At 43.6% G+C, this 22461-nt stretch overlaps 1 protein-coding gene and 1 long non-coding RNA gene across 7 annotated transcripts in view; one reads left to right on the top strand and one right to left on the bottom strand.

Moving 5' to 3' along the window:
- The window catches only part of LOC129397804 (uncharacterized), a 36981-nt gene extending 25279 nt beyond the window's left edge, over window positions 1-11702 (bottom strand). Inside the window, exon 1 of the long non-coding RNA XR_008625422.2 lies at window positions 10885-11702. This is a non-coding gene — a long non-coding RNA (uncharacterized LOC129397804). The remainder of the gene's footprint in view (window positions 1-10884) is intronic.
- A 203-nt stretch (window positions 11703-11905) lies between these two features.
- SEMA6A (semaphorin 6A) overlaps window positions 11906-22461 on the top strand; it is a 132043-nt gene continuing 121487 nt past the window's right edge. For 2 of the 6 annotated variants that reach the window (XM_008952061.6, XM_008952058.6), the window contains exon 1: window positions 11908-12886. The gene's annotated coding sequence lies outside the window, so the exon portion shown is untranslated. Of the gene's footprint in view, window positions 12887-22461 lie in introns of all 6 variants that reach the window. The other 4 variants (XM_063604599.1, XM_008952060.6, XM_055112562.2 and 1 more) reach the window with 4 other exon arrangements.

The following is a 22461-nucleotide window of genomic DNA, read 5'->3' as shown; positions in this document are numbered from 1 at the left end:
TGCCTCGCTACTTCACACCTACAAAATTTTGGCCAAGTCTTCTTAATATTTGGTTGCCTCATTTGCCCTGTCTGTTGAATGAAAATCACAAAAAGACTTACATATTAGAATCATTATTATGAAAACTGAATGGGATAATACTCCAAAGCTCTTTGAATAGTATCCACATGGCCATTGTTTCAGTGTTTGGGGAAGATTTCAGGCCAGAAGGGTGCTGCTTTGATAATCTCCTACTTTTGTCTTTTTTCAAACTTTGCATGTTTTCAGTTTATCTTCTCTTTTCCATTATCACTACTTTTTTCATGTGTATTTTTAAAAATAGAGTCTTTGTCCCAAATTCATTATCAAAGAAAGTTGCAAGGTGTCTGTGGCAAGCACCCTGATCCCCACACCCCGGTTTGATTCCAAGGAAATGTGAGCCTCAATTATGGGCTCTCTCACAGTCATCCTGGAAAGTTGACCCCAGGCCTGAATTACGCCAATGCAGAAGACACTGGGACAATTGATGGGGAAATCACACATTCCCCCATAAAGCTTCAAGAGCATGCTTGCCATGTTTATTCACTAGGGTCCTTTTTGTACTCCAAACACTTATGGCTTGGAGATTTCAGATACATAATCTCAAAAGAAAAAAAGAAGCTCAGGGTTGCCTGGGCTCACCTGGATTTTCTAGGTCTCAAGCCTTTGCTTTTTCACACATATGCTGCCTCCCCAAGAGCCAAACAACGTCTCAGCAGAGCCCCTCATTTTATAGAACCAGGTCTCTGTGCCCCTGTAGGGGCTTCTCTGTGAACTCCATCGTGGTGGAGCAGGTTTCATGTTTTTGCATCTACCCTGACAACTGATAAAGTCCTTGTCACCCAAAAATGGCCACAAAGTGCTTGGGATCCTTTTGCCTGCCATAGTAGGGGTGAAGTAGGAGATAGAAAGATGAGTCAGTGAAGACACTGAGGATATGGGAGACCTTGTTCATTTTGGAGAAGCCCCAGAGAAGAAAAGACTATGAAAAGGAGATTTGAAAGGCAAGAGATGGGTGGGAGTCACAATTAGGAGACAAGAAGCACACAGCTGTATAGACATCAAAACATAGGAAAGAATTTCTGCCAGGAAGGGTCAATGTTGGGATGATAAGGTTAATAAGGATGGCCAGCTTGGTGGACACTGTGCCCAAATCTAGAAGGAAAGGACTCTCTGACATTGAGATAGGGCCAGACCTTTCATCCTTCCATTCCATGAAAAAATAAGAAGTGCTAAAACAAGCTTCACCTGTGCAAATATTAATATTTAATTTGTAAAATAAAAATGCAATGCTTTGGGGTATGTATGTTATGCATTTTTTTATATATTTCATATACATATAAATACATTATATATAACATTTTAATGTATATGGTGTATGTGAACATTATTTGAAGAAAAGGTCAAAATAGATCATTAGAGAACTTTTCTGAATGTGAGATTCAAGCCACTAGCCCTCCCGGCCCCTCCTTTATGTAAGCCAGCCCAGGCAAGAGCGGGCCTGGGATACCACAGGACTCAGCTATGCCTGAAAGGGAGGCTGTTAAGGTCTCAATGTTTGTGTTCTCTCAAATTTCATATGTTGACACCTTAACCTCCAGTGTGACTGTATTAGGAGTAAGGAAGCTTAAATAAGGTCATGGGGTGGGGCCTTGATTCTATGGGATTAGTACCCTTCTAAGAAGAAACACCAGAGAACTAACTCTCTCTCTCTCTGCTCTCATGCATCAAAGAGAAGCCATGTGAGGACATGGTGAGAAGGTGTTGAACTGTAAGTCAGTAAGAGAGACCTTGCCAGAACACAATTGCCCGGAACCTGGATCTTAGGCTTCTAGTCGCCAGAATTTTGAGGAAATCCATTTCTGTTGTTTAAGCCATGAAGCCTGTGGTATTTTGTTTTAGCAGCTCCAGCTGACTAACATAGATCATAGATGCCTAGATGGAGGTGATGACATAAAGCTAACTCTCCTTTTCCTCGTGGTCTGTGGAAGTGACCTTCTGAAGTAACCAGCAAGTAGCATCATCCAACAAAGTGGATTAAAAAAAAAAGTACCACAGGCTGTCTACTGCAACATTAGACAAATAAAGTACATTTTTAAAAACCTCTACATTTGGGAGCATTTCTTGACAGAAAGCTGCTCATTTGTTTTAAATATTACCTAGTTTATAGTACATGCCTCAGTGGTCTTAATGTGATTGGCATTAAATGTGGTAAGGTGTGGTTATTCACTCATTCACTCACCAAATATTGACTGCAGGTGTAGGATGTGCCAGGTGCTGTTCTAATTGCTGGGGTTATGGTGGCTAATGAAGGAGTCCATTTCTGCCCTGATGCAGCTTACCACTAAGTGGTAGGACACAGGCATTAAACAAACAGGTAAATACATACAAGGTCAGATGGCAATAAGTGCTATGAAGAAAAGTAGAATAGGGTAAGGGGAGTAGGAAGAAGTATGGGGAGTTGCTATTTATGTGGTCAGGGAAGGCCTGGCTGAGACACTGACGTTGGAGCAAGGACCTGCAGGAGATGATGGAGTGAGCCCTATGGATATCTGAGGAAATGGTTTTGCAGGAAGAGGGAGAAACAAGAGTCTGAGGTGGGAATGGGCAGGAGGCAGGGTGGCCAGAGTGGAGTGAGCGAGGGGGAAAAGTGGAGAAGACAAAGCCTGAGAGCTGCAAAAGTGGCCAGGTGGTATGGGTTTTGGCTTTTACACTGACTGTGACCAGAGGATGGACATGATTTTAATGAATGAATTAAAGGATTATTCTGGCTGCTATTTGGGTTTAGATTCTAGTGGGGTAAGTTCAGAAGCAGGGAGACCAGTTTTAAAGCTATTGTAAAACCCCAGATGAAAATGATGGTGGTGTGGACCAGCGAGATAATGGTGAAACGGAGAAGTGATCAGACTCTGGATATATTTTGAAGGTAGGCTAACAGGATTTGCTGATGAATTGGATGTGACAAATGGGAAAAAAGGAGGAGTCAAGGACAGCTCAAGATTGTGAGGTCTGAGCAGACGGAAGGAGGATGTTGTTACATGATCAGGAGAAGCAATGTTCATAAGTATCACTCCATCTTGAGTCACCTTCATCGACAATGCACTGAAAGGAACATGAGAGTCTAAGGCTAATTCTTGATCCATAGTTAGTGAATTAACACTGTCATACACCATCTTATTAAAGTTTATTTGCTGTGTTTTGTAAGAAAAACTGCTAACTAGATTACAAAAAAAAAAAAAAACCTAAAAAAGTAATGTATTGACTAAGGAATTAAACAAAAAGAGGAAATTCCCTAAAGCAAGGGAATCTAGCCAAAAAAAAAAAAGTCAAACATTGGACTGTAATAACTTAAAAATCCAAGTCTGCAATCTTGTTCAGAAAGCAGAGAATAGAAGGGAACAGTAACAGTGAGGAGGAGTAAAGGTTTAGGGACTTTCAAAAGTTTGCTTCAACAGAAGCAAAGGCTTTAAAAGGTGACTGGGAGAAAGGAAATGACTCAATTGCTTTGAGGCATGCAAAGAAAGGGAGAGGAATTATGAGGAAATCAACATGTATGTTTTTATAAGAGTCTTAATAATACAATTAAATTACACAATACAGTAGTTTTTAAAAAAACAGGTGTGTAGGTTTTCAGTTCAAATATTAAAATGTAACATTCTAGTTTATGTTAATAAGTACTTGGTTATGAATAAAGATATATTTAAGAGGTTTCACAAAGAAACTGACATCAGTTGTTCCACTTGTCTTATATTTAGTGAAGTACAAATCAGGCACTGGTAACTAGTGACTGAATAATCTGAAACTTTTGGAAAGTACTGTATTATATATAACTTATTTTGAAATGTATCATTTAAGCTCATTCCAGCCAAAAAGTTATACCTGAAAACACTCTTAAATCTAGCTGTTTAGTCAGTATTTTATAGGACAATTAACTAGAGACTTGTCCCAGGCACAAAATCCAAAATTCAAGATCAAGTTAAGATATTGGGAAACCATCCTTGTATTTTATAATTATATATACGGGGGAGTTTTCAGATGATAAATTTATATTCAACAATGTAGTTTTTTATACTTCATTAAGAACGTACTTTAGATCCAAGCATATCACTTTTTTAAGAACATTCATTGTTCCCAATTATCCAGCCTAAGTTTAGATGTTTAAAACAGCTGTCTTCTGTTTTAAAGTTTCAATGTTAAAGCAAACAAAACATCCTTAGTTGTCTTCATTTCTCTGGTTATAAAATTACTCTTAAATACACATTCATTATAATAAACAGCCTGGAAAAATCTTTCAGTTGATATCAGTACAGAGTTTTCTCACATAATCTAAAAACTAGAATTGGAACAAATTGAAGCATAGTTTTATATGTAAGCATGTGCCAGAACAATCTTCTCTTCTAGTAGGGCTTTCACTACCTGGAAGCAAAGGCCTTGAAAGGCAGTTCTCAAAAACAAGTATATTTTAATTTTCATCATTCTTTTGGCCAAATAGCAAATTCCAAAGTGGTACTTAATCAACCAGTTTATCTGGTTAAGAAAAGTATAAATTACATTTAGGTAACTGCATTTTTAAACAAACTCACATCCCAGTAGATATCTTTAAGTCTAAATATTAGTAGGTGGGGCAATTAAAATAAGTTATTTTGGAACAGAAAGAAGAAAACAGGGCCAAACACAGTCTTTACTATGTGTTACATAACTAGAGATTTCAACTAAATGTAAAGAGCTTTTGTGGAGGAAAAAAATGGACTTCTGGTTTACTTAACATGTATTGTTCATTCATTACCTTATTTCTAATCTACCATTCTCTTAATTTCCCAAACAATAATTTGATATCAGAAGTGAATGGAGCCAAACTCCACTGTGGTACAGTGGAATGATTGTTATACACAGGGTGGGGGGCCCACCATGAAGCTATTCATGGAGGGGCAGACAGTAAATCACTGTTAGCAAACTCTAGCTTGCTGGGAGAGCTGGTCCTTGGAGATGCTCTGACATTGTTCCCAGTGAATTCAAATTGCAGTTTATCTCCTTCCACAAGCCTTCTAGAGTTCTATTTATATTCTTATTGCATCTTATTTTTAAGCATCTTGTTTTTGAAATTGTTATATTTACTCATCACTTTCATCCATAAATCTTTTTCTCCCCATTCAAAAAGCAAATTAGACACGTTACAGTCGAAATTCTGTGTTGGGAGAAAGCCTAGATTTTGTTCATCCTTAGAACTGGAATCTCAAAATCTGAAGAGCATGATATATTTCTAGAGTTTTTTTTTTCCCCTTTTCCTTTTTAAATGGTCCTATTCCATCCAAGGATCTATTCCTTATCCTACTGAATCCTTGAAAAGGAACTAATTGCTTTCACTAACTCATGCCCTCCCTTATGTACCCTTACTCTCAGTTAAGTGCTGGAGATACAAGAGAAATGACAGAGATATAGTCCGAAGACTTGAGAAACTTGTGATCTAACAGGAAAGAGAAGCATTCAACAAATAATTGCACCAAATATTAATACTAGCTGTAATGTCTGATATGCACTATGAGGTAAATTCACAGGGTACTTTGAGAATACATAATGGAGAATATGATCTATTCTAGACTATCAGGGAAGTCTTGTTGGAGGCAGGGAAATTGAAGGATGAGTAGAGGTTAGTCTGGTAAACAGGGAGAGGGGAAGTTCCAGTATTCCAGGCAGGAGCACAAGGGCAGGCCTGTAGTTATAAACAAGAAACATGGAGCTTTCCAGGAACTGAAACACCAGTGATGCTGCAAGAAAGGGAGACAGTGAAGGGAGCACGGCAGAAATGAGACCAGAGAAGTAGGCAAGAAACTAATCATGCACAATGTTAAGGCTGTATTAGGGTTTAGGGGTGTCTATGGATGCCTCTGGGGTGTTTTAAGAGAGGCTTGATGTGATCAGATGTGCATCTCTCAAAGATCACTTAGACTACAATCTGGAGAATGAATAAGAGGACAAGAGAGAATAGAATTTAAGGTTAATTTGGGAGAAAAAGCAACCAAAAATATTACTATATATTGGTTACAGATACATATGGTATATGTGAAAGTACAGAAACAAAATGTAAGGATGCACAGAAAACTCATAATATCATTACTTATAAAAAAAGAAAATGAGAGTAAGAAAGAGATATTGATGACGAGGAAGTTAAGTTTTATCCACCATGTTTTATTTCTTAAAATACAGACAGTAAACAAAAATGACAAAATATTAACTGTCGTTAATTCTGAGTAATGAAAATTGGGATGTTGGTTATATTATTCTTTGACAATGTTTCAATTTCCTCAAAAGAAAAACTAAGTTTAAAAAAAAAGTGAGAGGAGTACCAAGAGAGAGTAGTGTGTCATCAAAGCCAAGAGCAGAGAGTATGTCACAAGAAACAAGTTAATTGTTGCTGATAATTCAAATAAAATGAAAATGTTAAAATACCCACTGTATTTACTGTCATGAATGTCACTGAAGACTAGCAAAAGGGGATTGAGTAGATGAAAGAGGATGAAGTGGCAGCACTGGTTATCAACAATCTCTGGGGCTGTCTGGCTTTGGAAGAGAGGAGAGAAGAGAGTAGCTTGAAAGAAATGGGATCCAAGGTGGGCTGTTTCTTTATCTTTTTCTTTTTCTTTCTGAGACGGAGTCTCGCTTCGTCGCCCAGGCTGGAGTGCAGTGGTGCAATCTCGGCTCACTGCAACCTCCACCTCCCAAGTTCACGCCATTCTCCTGCCTCAGCCTCCCGAGTAGCTGGGACTATAGGCGCCTGCCACCATGCCCTGCTAATTTTTTTGTATTTTTAGTAGAGACAGGATTTCACCGTGTTATCCAGGATGGTCTTGATTTCCTGACCTCGTCATCCGTCTGCCTCGGCCTCCCAAAGTGCTGGGTTTACAGGCGTGAGCCACCACACCCGGCGACCAAGGCGGACTGTTTCTAAGATGGGAAAGACCGAAGCTTGCTTACATGCTGATGGGCAGATGCAGGAGAGGGTCTGGAGACAACAGGACAGAATTTCTGAGAACCTGTGAATTATTGGGAACATAAGGAGGTACTGTCCTCCTACTGGAGGAGGGACACTGCCTCCTTCATAAGAAGAGACACTTAGAAAATAATGAGTACAGGCCGGGCACAGTGGCTAACGCCTGTAAGCCCAGCATTTTGGGAGGTCAAGGCGAGTGGATCACCTGCAGTCAGGAGTTCGAGACCAGCCTGGCCAAAGTGGTGAAACCCCGTCTCTACTAAAAACACAAAAATTAGCCGGGCATGGTGGCAGGTGCCTGCAATCCCAGCTACTTGGGAGGCTGAGGCAGGAGAATCGCTTGAACCAGGAGGCAGAGGTTGCAGTGAGCCAAGATTGTGCCATTGCACTCCAGCCTGGGCAACAAGAGTTAAACTCCATCTAGAAAGAAAAGAAAAGAGAAGAGAAGGAAAAGAAAAGAAAAGAAAGGAAAAGAAAAAGAAAGGAAAGAAAAGAAAGTAAAGAGAGAAAGAAAGAAAGAAAGAAAGAAAAAAATAATGAGTACAGAAGCAAAAATGTTCCCTTCTGATGGACTGCGTTTTTTTCAGGGAAGTACGAGGTATGAAGGGTGAGATATCTGATTAAGGGGAGAAAGTTAGAAACGAACTGAGATAAGGCGGTGCTTTGGACGGGATTGAGGTTGATAACAATCTATCTACATTTTTTTCCAGCAGGCTTCAGCTGCCCAGTTCAGAAGCAGAGACGGCTGATGTTTACATACTTCAGAACTAGCTTTTAGTCAGATAGATGTTGACCAAAAGATAGAGGAGCAAAAGAATTGAAAGTATTTGCAAGAGAGAGGGACTGATACTATGAAGCTATGCTAGACATAGAGAGGAATGAAATAAGGAGGGAATAGGTGATGGAGAGAGAAGCAAAACTCAAAATCTGGAGGTCCTCAAGAAATCAGTGAATGCAGGGGGGTGCATGAGCAAGGAAGATTGAAGGAGAAGAAGTGATTGGAAAGCAGGATGTCAGAATTAGTGATTTGGAAGATGGGGCATTTTTGATAATAAGGCCCAGAATGAAGCCTGGAGTAGGTGGAGGAGGGGAGTAGAAAGACAGCATAGATGAGGAAGGCAAGAAATGGAAAAGCCAGAGGGTCAGTGGTTATATGGATGTTAACACTACTATGAGTCATGACAGGTGGAGGGACACATAGGAGGACAATAAGTCTTTGAAGAATCGGATAAAATGAGACCACAAATGTATTTGTAGAGTTTAGCTACCAAAGTCAGCCAGAGGTTTTTAGAGTAGGAGAAATGGCCTGAAAGCAGCATGAGGAGCAAGGACACGGACCTTTCTTTGTGAAGAGGAATAAACGGACAAGAAGAAGAAACAGCCCCCACAAGAAAAAGGCTAGGGAAAAGTAATTGGTCTAGAATACAGCCAGGATTTATTGTGGCAGTGGTTCTCATCCCTGGCTGCAAATGAGAATCATCTATGGAGTTTTAAAACCCACCCATGCCGAGGTCCCAGTCCTTACTAATGAATGAGAATCTTGAGCTTGGGGATTTGCATCACTGAAGAGCTCCCCTGGTCATCTAATGTGCAAGTGGATTTTAAAACCACTGACTTAAGGCAAAGAGGTGGAGGGAACTTTGGAGAAGGGGCTGAGGGTACAGATAGATTTCTTCATTATAAATTATAATGGCCTGAATGTACAAACTGTGCTCCCCAAGTGTGCCCCCATGAACCCTCAAGGAACTGTGAGTAGCAGCAGCCCCTACTTCTCCCAAGTTCATTACTCCTTTTTGTCTCAAAGCAGAGATTCTGATCAAACAGCTATACGTGGTCTTTGCAGAGAACCTGAGTTTATCTTTCTGCTTTATTTTAATCTTCCGCCACACTTTTCCAGGTGATCTGAGGAAAGCGGGAACTGTCATGTAGTTAGGAAGGGCAGGGGGTGGCTGGGCGCGGTGGCTCACGCCTGTAATCCCAGCACTTTGGGAGGCTGAGGCGGGCGGATCACGAGGTCAGGACATCGAGACCATCCTGGCTAACACGGTGAAACCCCATCTCTACTAAAAATACAAAAAAATTAGCCAGGCGTGGTGGCGGGCACCTGTGGTCCCAGCTACTCGGGAGGCTGAGGAGAGAGAATAGCGTGAACCCGGGAAGCGGAGCTTGCAGTGAGCCGAGATTGCGCCACTGCACTCCAGCCTGGGCAACAGAGCAAGACTCCGTCTCAAAAATTGAAAAAAAAAAAAAAAAAAAAAAAGAAGAAGAAGGGGAGGGGGAGTTGTTACAGGTAGCTCCCAGCCCTGACCCAATCACTGACACAGGTCAAGCCACTTCTGTCCGCTGTGCCTCCATGTGACTCCTGTAAAATGTGATGGTAGGACTGATGTGGAGGATGGCAAGGATGACAATATGACACTTAATCTTTATAAAGCAGTGTCAGCCTTAGACTCCGAATTTACGAAGACCATCTGATGTAATCCACGAGCTCCTCGGGAAGTGAGTAGAATAAGAATCCCCATTTACAGGTGAATCCACTGGGACTTCAGAGAGATAAGTGACTTGCCCAAGATCACCAGCTAAGTTACATTAACCGCAGATGGCCTCCAGAGACCAGGGCCTCAAACACTCCATTTTACGTCACTTTAAAAAAAACCACTGATGTCACCTTCTCATCACTCTGTGATTCTTTAACTCTTTGGCTTTCTTTTCCTGAAGGGACAGGGTATAAATTGCAGACTTCAAAGGCTTTGAAGGGGCAGTGGTTTTACTGAAAACTTACTGCAGGCTTCTGGAAGTGAGTCTGAGGCGCACTTATGGGGAAATGACATCATGAGGTTTCATAGCCTGGCTTCCCCACAGGTGCTCCCCTGAGGGTTTCGGGAGCCTGACAATAGCTGGCTTTTCTTCCAGCTCCGGGAGCATCTTTTCTGGCAGGTGGAAATGTAATATCACGTGGTCAGAAGGAAGGGCTCCTACTTGGATGGTGAGACTAGGATCTAGTAATTGCCAGGAAGATTCTGGGTGGTATTTCTTCACTGTGAAAAGTAGACTCCAATTCTTTAACTCTCGTATTCTATAATTTTAAATTAGGTAAATTTAATCGCTCGCTTCTTGGCTCAGCGTTACTACAAATTAAACATGCAAGTATTAATATTGAATATAATGTCCCTTTAAACAATATCCTGAAACTCGTTGTGGGGCATTTCCAATATATCCATAAAGCAAATAAAACAACTTAATTATTTGTTTCTCTAAGGGAAGGAGCTAAACCCGAAATTAATTTAGTTCGGCCTGTGAAACAATTCGTTTGCTCTGCCTAATTCTGCCAATTTAAGAACTTTTCCCAGACACAATTAGCATGTAAATCGGCGGCAGGGAGCGAAGAAGGAGCCTCGGCGACCCGGGTTGGGTGGAGCGCGGGACAAAAAACCCCGGAGGCCGAAGGGTCCGGAGCTTCGAAGGGGCTGCAGTACCGCGCCTGGGGCGCACGGACGAGCCAGGGGACCAGCTCACACTGACCCTGCAGTCATCAGCCAAAATCTGGGTGTTAAATAGCGCAGCCGGGGATCCAGCCGTCTTGGCCGCCAGATCCTTCTCCTAACCCCGCGGGATTCTGAGGAGACGTCCTGGAGCCGGCCCCCACCCAACCCGCGGGAAAGCGCAATCCTACCCACCGCCCCACACTCCCCAACCCCCTCCCGAGGCTGGCTCTTGAAGCCGCGGGGGCTGCGCGCGCACCTAGGGCCGCGCCCCCCCACTACCCCAGGTCTATAGCGGCCTTTGCCCGAGAAAGGTGGGGATAGCGGCCCCTGCTGACAGCTCTGGAGAACAGCAGAGGTACTGATTTTTTCTTTTTTTCCTACCATTCTCCCTACCTTTTCCAGGTGGTGGTAGTGGTGCGGGGGGAATGGGTGTTGACCCATGTGCATTTATTCTTCGTGAAGCCTCTTAAGCAGATGTCTGTACTTAGAGAAGCGACCAACGAGGGAACGTGGACTTATTAGTGGTCCTAGTCCCAATTAGGGAACAGGTACAGTTTCCAATATAAAGAAACTCGGCCTAAGTGGGACTGAGACCCCGATCTCCGCACTTGCTTTTCTCAGCCAACTCCATGACTAGTAAATATCTCTCCGAGAACTGCTGGGCCGCCCGGTGTTACTTTGTTTAAAGGTTGCGACTAGGATCCGTACCATCTGCGAAGCCCCCTTGGGGAGCAAGAGCCGCGGCGCACAGTTGATTTCGGGGCGCAGCGGCAGGGGGAGGGGAACGTGGTGTGGCCCGACGAGTTGGCACAAGCCTGTAACTGCAAGACTTTGTAGCTATTGAAAGTTCAAGTGGTGAAAGAAGGCTGTGCCTGCCATTCTTCATGTGATCATAACAATAGCGCCTTGGAAGTGGTTGCGATTTTCTTCTTCCATAAACCTTTTGGGTTCTCACTGGAATTGTATGCGTGTTATTTCTGAAGTTTACTTATTTCTAAGACCAGTCCACACAATGTGAACTTCATGAAGTTTTAAAATAGATCGCCTCGTTAAAAACGCCATTCTCTGCACTGTAGTTTATTTGCTTACTTCACATGCTTTATTAACGTGTGTATGTGCGTAATTAATAGCTGTGTTCTTATCTTCCAAGTGTATTTTTAATCGCACCGGCTTCTATCCAATTCATCTAACTACGTAGAGCGTCCATCGCTTCTGGAATCTACCTCTTGATAACAGTAATCAGAATCAGAAAAGCTCGCCGTTCACTTACCCTCATCCTTTAAAACTTTTCCATTTAAGAAAATCGATGAACAAAACCTTTCTTGTAACTCGCTCCTGCACTACGTCTATTTTTATTTATTTGTCTGATTTGGCAGGACTCAGCAATGCTGTCCGGGATTTTTTTTTTTTCTTTCTTTTTTTTTTTCCTAGCTAGAGCAGATGTGGGGGTGGGGGAGGTGAGGGCTGGGCTCCAGCCAGAGTCGCCCCCACTGAGCCTCCGCCTAGCGCGCGGTGGGGCCAGGAATCCTGGTGGAAGGAAGCGGCGCTAGCCAGTTGGTCCAAGGCTCCACCTGCAGCCACACCGCGTAGTTTCTCCCCCTCTGCCTCGCTCACTCGCACTCACATACACCACAGCTCTCCTTTGGGTCGGAGGAGACGCCAGCCAAAGTAGGCGGAGTTGCGGGAGGAGAGTCCGATCTGCGCAATCCAGTCCGGGACTTGGCTCCGCCCGGGAGCGGCGGCCTCTCCGGTGACAGAGGAGTAGTGAGCGGCACGGGGTGAGGCTGCAGCCAACTCCGCTCCCCGCGCACTCGGCTGCCCAGGCGCTCGGGACCCAGCAGCGGCGCTCCTCCGCGGTGCCGGTCGCCCGCGATGCCCGCTTAGCAGCGTGTAGCAGCGGCCAGCATCACCACACCCGCGGCACCGCGCTGCCGGCCGCAGAGCCGGGCCAGAGCCTTGCACCCCTGCCCCAGCCCCCACCCCGCCCCCCGCCCTGAAATGACTTGTTAATCGGCGCAGACACCACCAAGGGGACTCACCGGAGTGGAATCCAAGTGGAATTTGGATTTGGAGAAGAGTTTCTTGAACATTTACCCTCTTCCTTGTTGGTTTTCTTTTTCTTTTTCTTTTTTTTTTTTTTTTTTGGCTTTTTTCCTCTCCCCTTCTCCGCTCGTCATTGGAGATGAACACATCGCGTTTGCATCCCAGAAAGTAGTCGCCGCGACTATTTCCCCCAAAGAGACAAGCACACATGTAGGAATGACAAAGGCTTGCGAAGGAGAGAGTGCAGCCCGCGGCCCGGAGAGATCCCCTCGATAATGGATTACTAAATGGGATACACGCTGTACCAGTTCGCTCCGAGCCCCGGCCGCCTGTCCGTCGATGCACCGAAAAGGTACGCCCCGGGCGCCCGGGCGCGCCCCACCTCCCGGGCAGCTGGACTCCAGCCTGAGGGTCCCGGGGCCGTGGCTAGCGCGTGCTGTCGGCTTTGTGGTGCCTGCGTTTTATTTTGTCTTGTGTCTCTGTTTCCCGAGCCTTGCCCGGTCCTGGGGGAGCAGCCGTGAGCCCTGCCTGCCTTTCCTCTCTGCCCTGCACCCCAGAGTGCGTCCGGCTCCACGTCGAGAGCTTTCCCACCCGCGTTGCGCACACGCCCGGCGCCGCCCCGGGCCGCGACGGCGCGTATGGCTGTTCCTCCTGGGGGTGTGTGTGCGAGACCCAAGGCTCATCCTCCCGCGTGCCCAGCAGGGAGCAGACCGGGCCCTAAATGGTGGGATTCTCAGAAGCTCCCTGGCCCGGTGTGTCGAAGGCAGGGGAAGGGGTTCTGCCCTCGAGGGTTGGAGGGGGTTGGGTAGAACAGCGCTGTTTTCGTCCAGTGCCAGGTGGGAGAAGGGGTTCCGCGGAGACGGTGTGGAAGCGGAGAGAATCTTTTGTTGTCAGTGTGGGGTCTGGGCTGGGCTCCGTGGAGTGCAAGAAACTTGTAATGGCTCTAGGCACCCGCGCGCCCTGTCTCTCGGTGAGATCCTGGCTCCTGTGGCCGCTGCCACCAGAGGTTCCGGGCTTTGTTTGCTCGAATAAGTGTCCGGGAGCAGCCGTTCGGGTGACGCGGCGCCCCCGCCTTGGGTCCTGTCCCCCGCCGCAGCTCCCAACCCGAGCGGCAAGGATATAGCCCGTCGCGGCTGCGTCCCTCCTGAAGCACCGAGCCCTTTGCACCGGGCTGGCGCACGGTACGCCCTCCTCCCAGATCAGCGCGGTCTCGCTCTGGAAAGATGACCCAGGAGGGGGAAGGGTGAGAGACCTGGCAGAAGATGGCCCTGGGTTTGAAACCCAGACTAGGGCTCTGTTCCGACTCCTCACTGTGTCCTAGGGCGCTACCATGGGGGCAATGGGGCGCTGGAGAGTAAGCCGGGCAGTGCCCACCCACCCTGCCTGATCCTGCTGGGGCGGGAAGTGTCTCTTGTCCCGATTCTCCGCGTTTTGCCCAGCTCCTCGCTGTGGGAGATGGTGCAAAACAGGATCCTGAGGTCTCCTCCCTCCTCGCAAGACCCGAGCGGCACAGGGGGAGCCAGGGAGCGGTCCCGGGCTTCTGGACGTCGGGAAAGGAAACAGGATTCCGCTGTTTTTCCCGCTCCCTCGCCGCCCCTCCGCCCAGCGCCTCCTCCCACTTTACAGCGGCGGGGTCACTAGACCAGGCGCTCCTGGAAAGTTTCCCTGAAAGCCAGGGGCGGCAGGCACGACCGAACTGGGGCTCAGCATGTGCAGTCTGAGGGAAGCCGGACCTGGAGGGAATCATGCGGACAGCTCGGGATGCAGCTAGGAGTTAGATCCCGGCCCTTTGGAGAGTGGAACCTCCTGGCCCGCGGTACTTGCTCGACAAGTCGGGGAAGGGATGAATGGGGAAGCAGGACCCCGGAGGCAGGTGCGGCCACTGTGGACAGAGGCTGTGGCGAAGGTGCGTGTGGACACAGGCCGGGGCTCAGTGGCTTGCAAGTAGGCAGCTCCAGGTGCAGAATCCCGAGCCATCTGCTCCCTGCGCACGATTTCCCAGCGTGGCTATCCAGGGAGGGAGGAAGCAGAGCCAGGTGTGCGTGGAGCGGGAGAGGAATGGGAGACTGGAGGCGCTGTCTTCACAGCCGGGGCAAGCACTTCCAGGGAGTCTCCGGCCTGTATCGCACTGGGGAGCCCTGCAGGCTTTTCCGCGTCGGTCTTTGGGAGAAAGGTGGCTGCTTTGGAACTGCGGTGGCCAGGCACAGCCACAGTGGGATCGCTCCTTTTTTTACGCTCAGCTTTTTTACGCTACTGAATGCGATCTGTGAAAGGTTTAAAACACAGGCGTGCATGGACACACACACACGCACACACTCGCCCTTGTACGCACAACTTTCTTTACCTCAGATCTGAAAAGCCGTTTAACCCACTTGCAGTGTTGTGCCAGCAGGTCTCAGAAAAGCTATTTAATGCCCCCCAGCGCTGGTTTTTAAGTCTTGCCAGGATGGGAAGGTCGAGTGCCTTTGCCTTGTCTTTCTTTAGTCCTGAAATTGTTCGTCGTCCTTCCCCTGGTGGACACATCTTGGGCATCAAGTCTGTGGTATGCTACAGTGATGGCGGGGAAGACTGGTGGTTTAATTATTTAATTATGTTTTCTCCCCAAGGTAAAGATGCCTATGTTTAATTCTGACTAAAAATACTCTACACTTTTTTACACCATACCCAAATGGCTACCAGCGGTCAAGATTGCAAGAATTTTGTATGACTTTTTAATGCTGTGTTTAGTCTGCATGGAGCAGTTTTATGATTTACAGTAAGCTTTGATTAAACTACTCCAGGCACCAAAGTTAATTATTAACCTAACCTTAAATACAGTGGCAGAACTATGTCTCCACCTATTAACCTAAACTATCTATTAAAAAATAATTGCACTAGCTATTTGAATTTGGTTTACCCATGCTTGTTTGTATGCTAACTTTTATTTGAATCTTGAGTAACCCTTACTCCCTGTTATTATTTTGGTTTTGGGACGTTCTTGAATGAGGCACTTTGCAAACCAGTTTAAAGCAGAAAAGAACGAACATCAAATTTAAAATCTTACTTTTGTGTTATGAGTCATTTTTCAACTTGATGTAAAGAAGCATTCTACTTTATGTTTCTGATTTACAGTGTTTGTGGGTGACAACCTTCCCCATATGTTAGGTTTTGCAGCTATCACCTTTTAGAGATGTGCTACATTCTCAATAACGCATATAATCCACATATGTAAATGTTAAGCAGATACCGAAAATCATTTCTGAGGAGCCATCAGCTGAATATACTTATTGGACATAACAACTAAGCTTAAATAGGTAAAAATTTTATAAGAACCAGTATAGAACACTCAAGTGAATGTCGAATGAATGAAATAAATAGTCACACATGGTTCATGTTTGTCCACTTAAAGTGGACTTCTTTATTTTCCCTACAGTGAAAAAAATATATATGCCTTCAAGTGAGTGGTTATGATAAGGCGGCAATAAGTGCACCTTTTTATTTACACACAAACACACACCCCTCAAGTTCTTCCAAAATCTAGTAAATGCTTTTTCCAACATTAGACACATATAGCAGTTGTATTTTGAGTAGGCGGGTAACATTGCACTAGTGAAGTCTAATGTGTTGAATCAGAAGTGTAGCGAGAATTAGGAAGACTGTTATCTTCACCAAATAAAAATGAGGCATCCAAATTAAGAACTTGTATTAAATTCAAAATAAGTAGTCATGCTTTAAAAGTAAATGGGTAGTTGCACTCCTATATGAAATGGAAGGAAAAATACTATTTTGAACCAGGAGTTAAGTCAGATAGTTTATTCTGTGTACATTGTGGTTCAGCGCTTTTCAGAACAGGACAAAAGAGTGATGATGGGATGAAAGTTTTTTTAGAACTAGATTGCCAAGAGCTAATATAGTCTCTCCATCTTATTTGTTTGCAGGAAGGAATCACAGAACAAGCTAAGCTAATTGCAAATGCTTTAATTAAGCATCTGCCATTTGTGTAAGGCAATGCCTAGGAAAGCCTATCTCTGCACTGCTCCTCTCCACACCCTTCTTTAGGTTTAGACAATTTTCTGTCCTCCTAGAGTAGAGGAGTGCTCCTTGACATATTTATATAGAAGCTTTGTGTTATGGCAGCCACATTTGTGCATGTTGAGGAAGGTGATGCCTTGAGGCATTCTGCTGGGCCCTCCCATATCAGGACCCCCCCACTCTCTTGGGGTCCCTTGGAGCCAAGTTTTCTCTGAGATATTTCTATTTCAGCGTGAAGGCTTTTCTCATCTGCTTTAAAATGTGCTGCAAGAGCAACTGAGCTATTCTCTGCTGGCGACCACATGGTTGCCTCTTGGGGATATGGTAAGATAGAGAAGGAGGGAGGCATTTAATCCCTTCGAAATGGGCAAATGAGATGTCATACCACACAAACCTCAAGGGGAGGAGTTCAGGACAACTTCTCACCATGGGACTACTGCATATAGTCTATACACAAGGGTATCTTGCTTTGTGAAACAGATGAGCTCTTGCAAAACTTTATTACAATAATTCCATTTACACCAATAGAGGGTATCATATAAAACCATAATACACAGATGATTCCCAAATAACCTCTTCAGCTTAGACCTCTCTCCTGGACCTCACAAATAACCAGTGCTTAGTGGGTAGGTAGCTCCTCCTGAATAGACATCTCAAACTTAGGTTTAAAAAACCTAATTCTGTATCTTTCTCCCCCATATCTGCCTTTCTCATAGTCTTCTCCATCATAGTAAATGGCAACTCCATTCTTTGAGTTGCCGGCCCCCAAATTTAGTTCTCCTTGAAGCTTCTCTGTCACACCTACATCCATTGTGGCTGCAATGCTGTTGGCTCCACCTTCGGAATACCTGCAGGCTTCCTTCAGGTGTTCCTCCTCTGTGGCCCTCAAATTGGCCAAGCCATGGTCCTCTCCTGCTAGGTTTTCATGCCAGCTTCCCCACTAGCATTCCTGCCTCTGCCCATTTCTCAACACAGCAGCCAAAACACAGCAGTGATTTTTTTTTAAACTAAACCAGATCAGATCACTACTTTGCTCAGATGTTTTCCCATCTTATTCCAATAAAAGCCAAAGTCCTTCCTATGGCCTTTGCAGCCCCACATGATCTGCACTCAGGTTCCTACCTCTCTGACCTCCACCCCTTGGGCTTGCTTGAATCTGTCAAGCATGGCATATACTTGGGGTCCTTTGCAAGGACTTACTCTTTCATGCCTTGGGATGGTTCTTTCCCCAGATAGCTACATGATTTGCTTCTCATATTCTTCAGGTCTCTGTTCAAATGTCACTTTCTCAGTGAAGCCTTTTGATCCCCTTATTTACTTTACTCTTTCCCACAGCACTCCCCACCTCTTGGCAGTCCTTATTTTTTTCTTAGCATTTTTCACAGTCTGACAAACTATATGTTGTCCTTGTTGATTTTCTGTCTTCCACTAGAACATAATGCCATAAGGATAGACATTTTTAGGCTTTATTCACTCTGGCACCTAAAGCTGTGCCTGGCACATCATGGGCCATCCATAACAAGTGTTTGCTGAATGAATAAACAGTGAATCATTTTTGCAAACAACTAGTCTTTATTTTATCTATTTTGTCTGCCTTTGTTTTTCTATGTCATGTTTTTATCAAATGAGACACTTCATGCATGCATGTGTGTGTGTGTACTTCATGCATGAATGTGTGTGTGTGTGTGTGTGTGTGTGTGTGTACAATCTTCCAAGCACATAGGTGGTATGGCTCATGCATCATTAGTGGAACATTCACTGTGTTGTTTTTCCAGTGGTAGTGATGGATTGGAGCCTGTTCATTCCCACACTCTCACCCAGTCCCCTCCTGTGTCCAAAAGCACACATCTGTGAGACACCTGGTTGTAGCTGGAGGGAGTCTGAGTTAGGTAAAATCAACTTGCCAAGAAACAGAGCTAAGAAGACAGCCAGCATTTGCGGGGATTGAGCTTTTGACCCTGGCCTCATTTGTTCTGCATTCTAACCACTGGCCATAGAACGTTCATGTTTTTTTGGAGTTTGCTAATAGTAGTTTTAAAATTCAACTATCAGGAGAATACAGCATACTTTATTAACCCATGTTTCTGCCCTGTACCCGTACAGTATATCTGCTGTTGAGGATCCTGCACTTGGAGACAAGAAGACCTGAGTTCCAGACTCTCACTACCTTGGACAAGTCACTTAACTTCTCTGTGGCTGCATTATTTTAATTGAAAATTATAAATAGTAAACCTATTCTTCCTAACTTATAGGATTACTGGGAAAATAATATGAAATCATGAATGTGAATGTATTTAGTGAAATATTACACGCATTCTGGAAATTTGGGAAGTTTGATGTTAACCCCCTCTTTCCCACTCTGGACCCTGGATATAACAGAGATCCTACTTCATCTTCTAAATTATTTTTGGAAGAATATACACTTTTCATGTAGTTTTAGTGTAAATCACATTATGCAACTAAATAATATGTTCAAATTCATTGAAATTGTACAGTTCACCTAGAGCATGGATAGCAACTTTATTAATTAGAACACCTACCATGTCAAGGAAACATTGCTTTCAACATGATCATTAAATCAGGCAAGGTCATAGGAGTACCACTCTGCCAGGAATTAGTTTAAAAGTAAGATAATTGTTTTTGCTCAGTTAAATTCTGAAATAGTTCAAATCAGTGTAACGATTAATGTAGCACAGATATGTCAGGGTGAACCAGGACTAGTAGAAGTTTCCATCTTTGTCATAACAAGGCCAAATTCGTTAGATCTTGTGGCGTGAGGTTAATAAATGTGAAGGGACTGTTGGAGGGAATGTAGTGGACAACTCTAGAGGCATTGCGGAGGTCATGCTTTTTTGACAGACAATGCACGTGGATTTGTTTTGCCATTTACCAACAGTGTGACTTTAAGCCAGTTTCCTTTCTCCTTCAGTTTTCATTTGCAAAGTGCTAGTATGATGATAATATTATGGTTTTGAGAAGAATAAATGTGCTAACATCTGTAAAATGCATAGCACAATAACATCTGTAAAATGCATGTCACAATGCCGAGCACACAACAAGCAGTCATTCAACATAAGGTATTATTTTTACTTGAGTAACAGTAGTTATGAAAAATGTCCTAGGAATGGATTTTGAAAAAGCAGATAGTACTTTTATTCTGGGGGGCAGGGGAAATAGTACAAAAGGAAATGGCTACGAATCTGTAATATAAAGAGATGATGCAAAAGAAAACAACCTTTGGACTAGAAACAAACATTCATACCATAAACAGGCCATAATGTCATGGGTTTTAAGTTGAGAAGCATGTGAATATATCACTTGCAGGGAAACAGGAAACAGGGAAACTTTGGAATTTGAAATATCACACCCAAAACATGGAAGGAAAAAACCACTATATATAAAAAATAATAATAATAACAAGCAGAGCCTTATATCAAATAGGAGCCCAAGGGATAGTTTTTGAAAAATGATAGCTGTCACTTATTAACATTTTAATAATAAAATGTACACTCTGCACCTACATTTAGAATCTGAAAGCAACTCATAATGACAATTTTAGGGATGAGTTGAATTCCCAAGGACCACACCTGTCTTAGGAGAGAATTCGGCTGCTGATTGGAACCCTTGAGGAGGTTGTGGCTAGGACTTCTACAAGAGGGTCTTCAGGTTGGGCGTGCATCTGCCAGGTCACTCTTCCCTGGCCAAGCTTGAAATCAATTTGGGAGAGTGTGAATCTCCCAGCAAAAGCAAACTACTGCCTTCCACACCAAAGGTAGGAAATAATTGGCTGACCCCAGTAGAGATAGCAGTTATTCTGCTGACAGACACACTACTACAAAACCTGAAATTTGATTCAAATGATAGTCATACAAGTTCTTATCAGTGAGAAAAATCTGACTTCTAAAAGGCACAGCAGAAGGGGAAATAAATTGATGTTATCACCACAATTCCCTGCTACCATTATGTTTTCCAGGAATGCCTCCATGGCTTAGTTAGTTATTTTCAACTAGGAAATAAAATGTTCTCAAACTCTGTAAGAGGAAACAGAATGGAAAGAGTGTGAGATAAATCAGTAATTAACATGCTGCAAGGACCGAAGTTTCAGATCCTTCTTAGCAGCCAGTATGGTGACTTTTGCTTAGAAAGTATTGTTAGTAATAGATACTTCCTCATGCAGCCTTCAGACTTGAAGCTTTCTTTTAATATTCCTAGGTGCTTTCTAGGAATTTCCAACTAACCTATAATTGTCATCTGTAGAACATTAAATTCAAAGAACCCATGCCAATTAAAAAAATTTAGCAGAAGCAGCTCTAAAGTTGGTGCTGTTTACCCCTTTCTTAGCCCTTCTGCCCCTCTACGCTTCAAAGACCAGCCTTTGGCCATGATTTGATTTGAAGCATTTATAGAACAGAACAGGATCTGGCATTAAATACAATGAAAACATGCCATTGGAAAATAAACATTGTTAGAGACTACGAAGAAATAAAGACTGTATTAATTATGTTTTAATGTTCTATGAGAGTTTTACAGACAAGCTCTCTGTGATGGATCCATTCTTCTTTCCCTGTTCCTATTCCTGATTCGTTTTTAAAGAAAAGTATTCAATCTTTTCATTAATATTGCAGCGACTTCAGCACTTCCCCGCCCCTCCCCCAGACTCCTACTGTCCTTGAATGAGGAAACTGAGAGAATACTGATTGAGCTGGTGAATGGAAACGTTCCTTTCCTGAAAATGGAATGCTTTACAAAAAATTGCATTCCACAAAAAAACACTCAAAACAATTCAACAACTGTCCCTCCTCCTTTCTACCCAGAGAGCCACTTGACTTCATTCACATATTTTGGTTTTTCAATGTATTTGTTCTTAGGCCTAAAATACCCAGGTGGAAAACCATTCTATTAAGCCTTTCACTATTTTAAAAACATGAGCATCTGAGTTTCTAAGAACATTCTCATTCCCACATAGTGAGCGATAAATAGAAACCAAATTGTTTGTAGCATTCTAAACTCAAGTATATTGGCAGAATGGCAGTGGAGTTGATTTTTATAAGAATACTTGTTAATGGTTTTCGAGATGGATTCTGTGCTAATTCTTCTTGTATCATGAATGATGGCCCTAGCTAGACACTGTCGCTGGGATCTTCATCTATTAATCATGGAGGCTGCTTTCTTATTCGGTTGCCATAGTTTCAGTGCCTCACATAGTGTTGGGGTGTCTTGGGAAAGGTTTGAGATATACTAGGGCTTGCAAGCCTTGCAGTTATTTTGACAGTTGTGCTCTGAAAGACTGAAAACCGCTTCTCGTATAATTCAGTGTTGGATTAAAAGAGGCAACTTCTGAGAGTGTCTCCCTGGACCTTGTTATGTGCACATCCAGCTGGTATTTACTCCAGGATTTGCCTCTTGCTCAGTCTTGCTGGCAAAATAAATAAATAAATAAAAATACAGAACAGAGGCTGATGTCACTTTCATATTTCAACAAGAAAGCAAAGGGACGCAAACTCTTCATTAAGACTATTCACAAATGTGGAGGTAAATGAGGCCATTCATGACTTTGCTTAAAATTTCTGCTCCATAATTTGGCTTTGGCTTTGCAGATTACTAAATAAATAAAATGACATCATGATTGCTGTGTGCCGTGTGTTATTTTGGCAATGGAAACATGTAGAGCTTTACTTCAGGTTTAACCTTTCCTTTTTTACACTTGACACTCATTGCTAAGGAGCTAGAGACCATTTTACTGTATTTTGCAACAAAAGGCTCATACATTTTGGACTGTAGGTCTACTGCTTTGTCAACTCGTGAATAGTATATGAACATTTTTCAATTATTTAATAATTTCAATATTTTGCTATTTTTTTTTTAGGTTTGTGACTTTAGAGTTGATAAGAAAATGTTCTCCAGTGGTGTATATAT

This window comes from Pan paniscus, chromosome 4, assembly GCF_029289425.2.
Source record: "Pan paniscus chromosome 4, NHGRI_mPanPan1-v2.0_pri, whole genome shotgun sequence".
In the NCBI taxonomy this organism is placed as follows: Eukaryota; Metazoa; Chordata; class Mammalia; order Primates; family Hominidae; genus Pan; species Pan paniscus.
The sequence above is the reverse complement of the archived record's forward strand: the minus strand, read 5'-3'. Positions and strand labels throughout refer to the sequence as shown.